Source organism: Papaver somniferum, unplaced genomic scaffold (genome assembly GCF_003573695.1).
Source record: "Papaver somniferum cultivar HN1 unplaced genomic scaffold, ASM357369v1 unplaced-scaffold_21, whole genome shotgun sequence".
NCBI lineage: Eukaryota > Viridiplantae > Streptophyta > Magnoliopsida > Ranunculales > Papaveraceae > Papaver > Papaver somniferum.
In genome coordinates, this window is record NW_020631041.1 from 4,894,689 (window position 1) to 4,904,517 (window position 9,829).

Consider the following 9,829-nt stretch of genomic DNA (forward strand, 5'->3'; position numbering starts at 1 on the left):
CTTTGCGTATAGACGCATGCCTTTCGGGCTATGTAATGCCCCTGCAACTTTTCAGCATTGTATGATGAGCATATTTTCTGATATGGTAGAACGGTTCTTAGAAGTCTTTATGGATGATTTTTTAGTGTTTGGTTCATATTTCGATGAGTTCTTGCATCATTTGACATTAGTGTTGACTAGGTGTAAGGAAAAAAATTTAGTGCTTAATTGGGAAAAATGCCATTTCATGGTTAAATCAGGAATTGTGTTAGGGCACATCGTCTCTTCAAAGGGTATAGAGGTAGACAAAGCCAAAGTTGACCTTATTAAGACTTTACAGGTCCCAAAAACCGTAAAAGATATTAGGTCATTCCTAGGGCATGCAGGTTTTTACCGTCGATCCATTAAGGATTTTAGCTTGATTTCTAGACCTCTTTGCAATTTGCTTGAAAAAGATGTTAAGTTTGTCTTTGATGATGCTTGTTTAGAGGCTTTTGAGAAGCTTAAAACTTTAGTCACTACAGCCCCGATAGTCCAGGCACCTAACCGGAACCTACCCTTTGAGATTATGTGTGATTCTTCAGATTATGCTATAGGCATCGTTTTAGGACAACGAGAAAACAAATTACTTCATGTGATTTATTATGCTAGAAAAACTCTGAATGATGCCCAAATGAACTACACAACTACCGAGAAGGAACTTTTAGCTATCGTGTTTGCCTTGGATAAGTTTAGGTCCTACCTATTAGGTTCTAAGATCATAATCTATACAGATCATGCTGCTTTGAAATACCTTTTATCTAAGAAGGATACCAAACCTAGATTGATTATATGGATCCTATTGTTACAAGAATTTTCCCCAGACATTAGAGACAAAAAGGGTGCAGAAAATGTAGTAGCAGACCACTTATCTAGGCTAGTTCCCTTAGTGATTCCCTTCCTATAAGGGATAGCTTTCCTGATTAACAATTGTTCTCTGTTTCCCAATCACCTTGGTATGTAAATATAGTGAATTATCTTGTTACTGGTTGAACCCCTCAACATTGGGGTAAGCAAGATCGTTCTAAGTTTTTAGCCGAGGTTAAGCATTTCTTTTGGGACGATCCTTATCTGTTTAAGTATTTTCCGGACCAGATTATTAAGAGATGTGTATCTGAGAGTGACCAGTCTAGTATTATCTCCTTTTGTCATGAACATGCATGTGGGGGTCATTTTAGTGCTAAGAAGACTGCTGCTAAGATTTTGCAGTGTGGATTTTACTGGCCTTCGTTGTTTAAAGATTCCCATAGTCATTATGTTTCTTGTGAGCGTTGCCAGAAGTTAGGAACCATTTCCCATAGAAATATGATGCCTTTGAACCCTATTTTATTGATTGAGGTGTTTGATGTGTGGGTCATTGATTTTATGGGTCCATTTCCTATTTCGTTTTGTTATCTTTACATACTTGTCGCTGTAGACTATGTGTCTAAGTGGGTTGAGGCGGTTCCGTGTAAAACGAATGACCACAGGGTCGTAGTCCGGTTTTTAAAAGAGAATATACTTACACGTTTTGGTACGCCGTGAGCTATAATTAGTGATGGAGGTTCACACTTTTGTAATAGACCGTTTGCTCTTTTAATGGAACAATACGGTATTACCCATAAAGTAGCAACCCTATATCACCCTCAGACTAGTGGTCAGGTAGAGGTTTCCAGTAGGGAAATTAAACGTATTCTATAGAAAACAGTTAATCCAAATAGGAAAGACTGGTCGTCGAGGCTTACTGATGCCTTATGGGCTTACCGTACTGCGTTTAAGACACCCATTGGAATGTCACCTTATCGTTTAGTGTTTGGCAAGGCATGTCACCTGCCTGTTGAGTTAGAGCATCGAGCCTATTGGTCTATTAAGAACTTAAACTTTTCACTTGACAAGGAAGGAGCTCAAAGAAAGCTCCAGCTCAATGAGTTGGACGGGATTCGTAGAGATGTATACGATAGTGCTAAGGAGTATAAGAACAAAATGAAACTTGTGCATGATAGGAATACTTTACGAAAGTCATTTTATACAGGTCAAAAAGTTCTTTTGTATGACACTCGTTTGCATCTTTTTCCCGGGAAGTTGCGCTCTCGGTGGATCGGTCCTTTTGTGGTTGTTTTTCCTCATGGCGCTGTTGAGATTGAGACACCAGATGGTAGTAGTTCTTCGAAGGTTAACGGTCAGCAATTGAAGCCCTTTTTAGAGCCTTTTCCTACAGGTGATGTTGAGGAGGTCCCTCTGGAGGACCCTGTTTACCTTGATTGACCATCGAGGCGATTTTGTATGTTGTATAATATTTTTGTAGGTTTTTGGTTACACTTCACCCAGGTACTATCTTTCCGACTTCTCTCTTTACTATTTCCTCATGTTACTTATATTTTTGGTACTGTTCTTTGATTAGATTGATGACAATGTTAGATTTAAGTTTGGGAGTGGGGTAGAACTTTTTTTGTTACCTTTTCGTTGCAATAAATAAACTCCAGAGCCTAGAAATTTATCCCTATTAAGGATGGCACTAACCAATCTAAGTGGATGGAAGCATTTTGGTTGTAGGAGTTGAGGAACCAATCTGACTAGACGACAACATCTAAAGAGTCTATTCATAAAAGCACAGAGCTCGGGTGTTAGAAATAACATGATAGTTTCACCATATCTCGTTGAGTCCTTTTCACTTCTGTTTTTATTTTGTTTTGTTTTTAAACTATGTTTCTCTAAGTGATTAGGTGGGGCTCACGATTCAAGTTGTTACCAATTCTAGGGTGAATTAGAGTGATTGAGATACAAAGAAAAAAAAATAGAAAAAAAAAGAGACCGGACCATCAGACCAACTGGAATAAATTCAATAAAGTCGACCACTGGAACTCTTGTATATGCCAGTTGTGTTGACCTAGAGTTAGGATTATCGACCACTGGTACCCTTGTATATGCCAGTGTGTTGATATTAGTCAGACCGGTATCTCAGTCCATTAGGATAGGTTCATTTTGGCGGAGGCCTTCAGACAGATATGAGAAACACCGTTCACCTAGTAAACATCAAAACCATCTATGTTTTTCTCTATACCCATCTTCTTGATCTATCCATGTGATTAGTTTCCACTCCGGATATTGATGTCCATAGTACAACTATCTGAGTAGAGCTCTGTCACTTATATATGAATTTTAGTATGCTTGAGTGCAAACTCGTGTACAACAATTGGAATTTCACATCAGGGTACTTCCTCCTGTAGTCAATAAGTATGCCAACCAAGGAGATTCTTTAGTGCCTTCCAAGGTTCTGTGTAGATAGCTAGGGTCTGGAGTATAAAGGTTTTATGGGTATACCTATGGTAAGCCCTCCTGAGACAACACTCCGCCACTAGGGACACCTAGGGGTTTAAAGGCTTATTGCATACGCTAAATGCAATCGACGATGCCTGCGACAATGAGTTAGGATTTTATTTCTATTTTATTTTTGCTCGAGGACCAGCAAATAATAGGTTTGGGGGTATTTGATAGACACATTTTTGTGTCCGATTTGTCTCGATTCTATATATTGTTAAGGCTCATTTTTGTACTTATTATGGTGTTTTATTTATTTGTAGGTATTTTTGGCCAATAAACATTTTGAAAAAATTGGCTCGAAAAGTTGTCAGAAAGCACCCGGAGGACATTTGCTATTCAGACTCTCACTTTAGATAAGGGGTAACCTAATTACTAAGGGACATCTCATTTCCATGCAGCTGCTAATCGCACCCCTACCCTAGATAAGGGCAACCATCTTCAACATTTCAAAAACCAAGTTTTGGCTGGAAAGTAGGTGCAATGAAGAACAGATTTTAGGGTTCCTGATTTGGAGGAGTTTGAGGTCGATTAAACCTCTGATTTCATAGGATAGACTCCTTATGGGTCTAGGAATCTGATATGGGTGTTGAAATCGATTAGACTGGGCTCAATCGACAGATTTTTATCACAACAGAAAATATGGAAAGTCACTTGTGTGACCTATTTTAGGGAATTTTAGAGAGATTAAAGTGATGTAAACCTTCCCAAAGATTTGTATCTATCTAAGGAAGAGTTTATGATAAAAAGGAAAGCTCAGAAACGCATAGAAATTCTAAAACAAGAAATTGCCGCAACTTGGCCGTGAAGAGAAGGAAAGAGATTTTGGAAGATATGGGAGAGATTTAATCGGTATTTTTGATATAAATAGATTGTTTGGGTCATATAGAAGGGGTGTCGAGAGTTTGGGGACCTGAGGAGAGCCAGAGAAGAAGAAATCAGAGTTTTATCAAACTCTGTTTCTGTTGCTGCTTCACAGATCAAGAACGCGAAGAACATTGACGCACGGGAAACAGTCGCAGAACAGTATCGTTGTTTAACAGCTGAAGAACATTAAGCTGTGCAGGACAGTCGTATTCTAGGGTCATAAATTTCTGATCCAGTAACAGTTGATTAGTAACGTATATCTTCAGTATTGCAACACCAACTGTAACGGTGACTTCTGTAACATCTATACACCGTTGCAGATCTGCTGTTCTATATATTCTCTTCAATAAAACCACCTTTTGAGCCATGATTTATTATTTTGAACCTGTTTTTGATATGAGGAGCTAAACCCCATTGCTGAGGCGATATAGGAAGCTATTTTTCCAACAAAAAGCGGTACAATCTATTTAATTTAATTTATTGCAATTATTATTATGATTATTTTCCTTGAATTATTATTGAATATGATTTTTATTTGAGTGATTGTGATCTATTTTTATGGAGTATGCTTAGTTTATAGACTCTTGATGCTTCATGCTTGGTATTTACAATTATTGCTTTTGAAAATCTACTTGTTGCAATAGTGAGAATCAAATTGAACAAGAAAATTGCATGAATACAAAGATTGGATTAAATCACCTTAAACTTGGAAAATAGTGGAATCTTAGCCTCAGTGTTCTTTTAATATTGATATCAACTTTGATTGAGTTTGCTATAATATTTAGTGAGTTTTCTATAATACTAGAATTTAAGTCTAATTAATGTCCTTCACAAGTCTGAGAAATGACCCCCACATGCATGTTCATGACAAAAGGAGATAATATTAGACTGGTCAATCTCAGATACACATCTCCTAATAATCTGGTCCGGAAAATACTTAAACAGATAAGGATCGTCCCAAAAGAAATGCTTAACCTCGGCTAAAAACCTAGAACGATCTTGCTTACCCCAATGTTGAGGAATTCGACCAGTAAAACTATCCCTTATAGGAAGGGAATTATTAGGGGAACTAACAACTAGCCTAGACAAGTGGTCTGCTACCACATTCTTTGCACCCTTTTGTCTCTAATGTCTGGACAAAATTCTTGTAACAAAAGGATACATCTAATCAATCTAGGTTTGGTATCCTTCTTAGACAATAGGTATTTCAAAGCAGCATGATCAGTATAGATTACGATCTTAGAACCTAATAAATAGGATCTAAACTTATCCAAGGCAAACACGATGGCTAGAAATTCCTTCCCGGTAGTTGTATAGTTCATTTGGGCATCATTCAGAGTTTTGCTAGCATAGTAAATCACATGGAGTAATTTGTTTTATCGCTGACCTAGCACAACGCCTGTAGCATAATCTGAAGCATCACACATAATTTCAAAGGGTAGGTTCCAGTTAGGTGCCTGGACTATCGGGGCAGTAGTGAGTAAAGTTTTAAGCTTATCAAAATCCTTTAAGCGAGCATCATCAAAGACAAACTTAACATATCTTGCAAGCAAATTGCAAAGAGGTCTAGAAATCAAGCTAAAATCCTTAATGAATCGACGGTAAAAACCTGCATTCCCTAAGAATGACCTAATATCTTTTACGGTTTTTGCGGCCTGTAGAGTCTTAATAAGGTTAATTTTGGCTTTGCCTACCTCTATACCCATTGAAGAAACGATGTGTCCTAAGACAATTCCTGATTCAACCATGAAATGGCATTTTTCCCAATTAAGCACTAAATTCTTTTCCTTACACCTAGTCAACACTAATGTCAAATGATGCAAGCACTCATCAAAAGATGAACCAAACACTGAAAAAATCATCCATAAGTACCTCTAAAAACCGTTCTACCGTATCAAAAAATATGCTCATCATACAACGCTGAAAAGTCGCAGGGGAATTACATAACCCGAAAGGCATGCGTCTATACGCAAAGGTACCAAAGGGACAGGTAAAAGTGGTTTTCTCTTGGCCTTCTGGGGCAATAACGATCTGATTATATCCAGAGTAGCCATCTAAAAAGCAGTAGTGACTATGTCCAGATAATCTCTCTAGCATCTAGTCGATGAAGGGAAGGGGAAAGTGGTCCTTCCTTGTGACCTTGTTCAATTTCCTATAGTCAATACACACACGCCATCCCGTGGTCACTCGGGTTGGGGTTAATTCATTATTATCATTCTAGACTACAGTGATACCTGATTTTTTGGGGACAACCTGAACAAGGCTGACCCACTTATTGTCTGAAATTGGGTAAATAATACCCGCATCTAACAACTTAAGCACCTCTTTTCGAACTACCTCTTTCATGTTAGGGTTCAGTCGACGTTGCATCTCCCTAGAAGGTTTGAAGTCTTCCTCTAAATGAATCTGATGCATACACACAGTAAGACTTATACCCTTAATGTCTCCTATAGTCCACCCTAAAGCTCTTATTGTCTTGAAGTACTTTTACTAGCCTACTTTCCTGATCACTATCCAAATTGGAAGCTACAATCACAGGTAAAGTCTCAGATGGTCCCAAAAACACATACTGTAGAGTATCGGGTAGTGGTTTAAGGTCCAACTTTGGGGGCTCTTCTAAAGAAGGAATTAGGGTAGTCTCAGAAACTGGTAACGGTTCAAACCTAGCTTTCCATCTATTAGTTTCTAACACATGGGTAGAATCCAGTAGAGCATTCACTTGTTCAATAGTGTTATCGTCATTAAAATCTAAACCAAAATGGGATAGACAACTTTCTAATGGGTCTTCAAATAAAATGTTTGGTAATGACTTCTGAACTAAGGATTCTATCATGTTCACCTCTTCAACACATGTGTCATCTAGCTCATAAGGTAGCTTACTGACATTAAAAATGTTCATCTCTATAGTCATATTACCAAAAGATAAATTCATCACACCATTTCGACAGTTAATGATCGCATTCGACGTAGCTAAAAATGGGCGGCCTAAAATCACATGTATCTAGTTCTCTGGGTCAGGGAAAGGTTAAGTATCTAGGACCACGAAATCCACTGGATAGATAAACTTGTCGACCTCAATAAGGACATCCTCAATAACACCTCGAGGAATTTTAACAAACCTATAAGCTAACTGTAGTGTTATCTGAGTAGGTTTCATTTCACCAAGTCCTAGCTGTAAGTATACATGGTAAGGAAGTAGGTTCATAATGACTCATAAGTCAAGTAAAGCTTTTTCTACCCGATGTTCACCTATTGTACAAGCAATGGTAGGGGAACCTGGGTCTTTTTACTTTGGAGTTGTAGTGTTTTGAATAATTGAACTTACGTGACTAGCTAAAAAGGCTTTCTTATGGACGCTAAGTTTTCTCTTTCGCGTACACATATCCTTAAGGAACTTGGCATAAACAGGAATTTTCCTAATTGCATCTAATAAAGGAAAGTTTATGGTAACTTGCTTAAAAACCTTCAATATGTCATTAAAGTTCGATTCCTTCTTTGTTGGTACTAATAGCTGAGGAAATGGGGCTCTAGGCACAGAATCATACCTCTCAAAATCTGAGTTGGCATCATCAGAAATTTTATCAGTTTTCTTAGCTAGTGGTCCTGAGGGGTGAACTACAGTATGTTCACTATCGGGCATGGTTACCTGATTGTCTACTATTCTACCACTCCTAAGGGTTCTAATAGCATTCAATTGATTCGATGGTTTTGTACCTACTTCATGAACTCCTCTAGGATTGGGATTAGTCTGACTAGGGAACCTACCGTTATCTCTCTCACTTAAGGTCTTAGCTATTTGGCCGACTTGAAGTTCTAATTTAGCAAGGCTCTGAGAATTATTTTGAAAATTTTGCTTGGTTTCCTGTTGAAAACTAACATGGCTCTGTGCTAACATTTCCTGAGTTTTTGCTAACATCTTAATAGATTCCTCTAAGCTAGTCGTTTTATTTTCTGGGCCTGATGTATTCCTAGTGTAGCCAAAACCTGGGGGAGCATTAGAATTATTAGACTGACCCTGAATCTGGCCCTTAGACCATGAAAAGTTCGGATGGTTTCTCCAACCGGGATTATAGGTTTCTGAATATGGGTCAAACTTCTGATGATTATCAAACCTAGTGTTATTATATAGAGCATTGGCTTGCTCTTCATTATTCTGGCCTTCCCAAAAAGGCTCCAATCTACCACTAGTGTTACCCACTTCTAAAGCTTCTAACCTTTTCGCTATAGCAGCAATTTTGGCATCTGATTCATAGCCTCATTCTACCCTATTAACGTTTCCTCTGCCGAGAAGAATTGTTTTCTGGGGTCCCCTACTACTTTTCCATTGTTGGGTCTTTTCGGCGACTTCATGCAAATATGTCATCGCGTCATCAACTGTTTGGTTCTCAAATCCACCAGTACACATAGATTCTACTGTGGTTGTGGTGGGATAATCTAAACCCTCATAAAGGATCTGAACTAACTTTACCTTCTCTAAACCATGATGAGGACATTGGGATAATAAATCATTGAACCTTTCCAAATACCTATACAAAGTTTCTCCCTCCTGTTGAGAAAACGTGCAAATTTGCGTCCTAATAGACGATGTTTTGTGCATAGGGAAAAAGTTGTTCAAAAAGGCAGATGTAAGTTGTCCATACGTTTCGATTGACCCGGAAGCCAAACTATATAGCCACGATTTAGCTTTATCTTTCAGGGAAAAGAGGAATAACCTAAGTTTCAAAGCATCGTCATCTAGGTTTCTAACCCTGAGGGTACTACAAATTTCCTCAAAGTCCCTAACATGGAAATAGGGGTTTTCATTTTCTTTCCCTAAAAAGATTGGGAGCATCTGTAAGGTCCCAGGTTTAAGTTCATAAGTTGTTTCCGTCTCAGCTAACCTGATACATGAGGGACGAGTAGTCCTAGTTGGATTCAACAAAGCTTTCAAAGTTGCCATTTCTGGCGCTATCGGAGCAACATGGATTCTCTCCCCAGTCAAAGGACTTTCAAAAACAGACTCTTCAAAAGTCGTACTCTCTAGATTAAGGTAATCGAGACGCTTAGAACTACTAGGTTTCTATTTAACAAATCTACCTAGTGCGTCTCTTTTACGTTCAGGTATACAATAAAATTTTCTAAATTGGAAGGGTAAATAAACACAGATCAAGGCCGACTCAACCAAATCAAACCTATTGATTTCTAGCAAACAAAAAGCATGATGGATCCACTTAGATTGTTTCTAGACCAGCTTCCAATCCTTCGAACGGGAGTTCGTTTCAATTTAAGAAAACACCTCTGGAATCAATCTGAGTTAAAGTAAGTTGAATAGAGGCGAGGGAAGCTCGGTAGAGCTTTGATACCCAAGGCCTCACCGGTATTACAAGGCGGCGCAGTCACATATTCAACTTACAGAAACCGTCAAGAACTTCGAAGTATGCTTAAAAGAGTAACCAATATTTTTCAAATCACTTTCCTGTTAATATCGTTACCCTATCGGTCTCGTTCTAGTCAAAATTTTAGTCTTAGCTTCGCGTAGGTTACGTGTTCCTAAAGCGGGCAAGAAGAGAACGGTGATGAAATCCGAACCCTTATCTTGTATGGCCAGGCCTTGCCCTTTACTAGAAAAATAAATGTCCGTATTCAGTCCTCAACATATATGCATACG

The 9,829-nt window shown here is 38.4% G+C and overlaps 1 pseudogene; it reads left to right on the forward strand.

Annotated features, from left to right (window-relative positions):
* The first annotated feature begins 8,657 nt into the window (after positions 1-8,657).
* LOC113340403 lies at positions 8,658-8,757 on the forward strand (annotated as a pseudogene).
* The last annotated feature ends 1,072 nt before the right edge of the window (positions 8,758-9,829 follow it).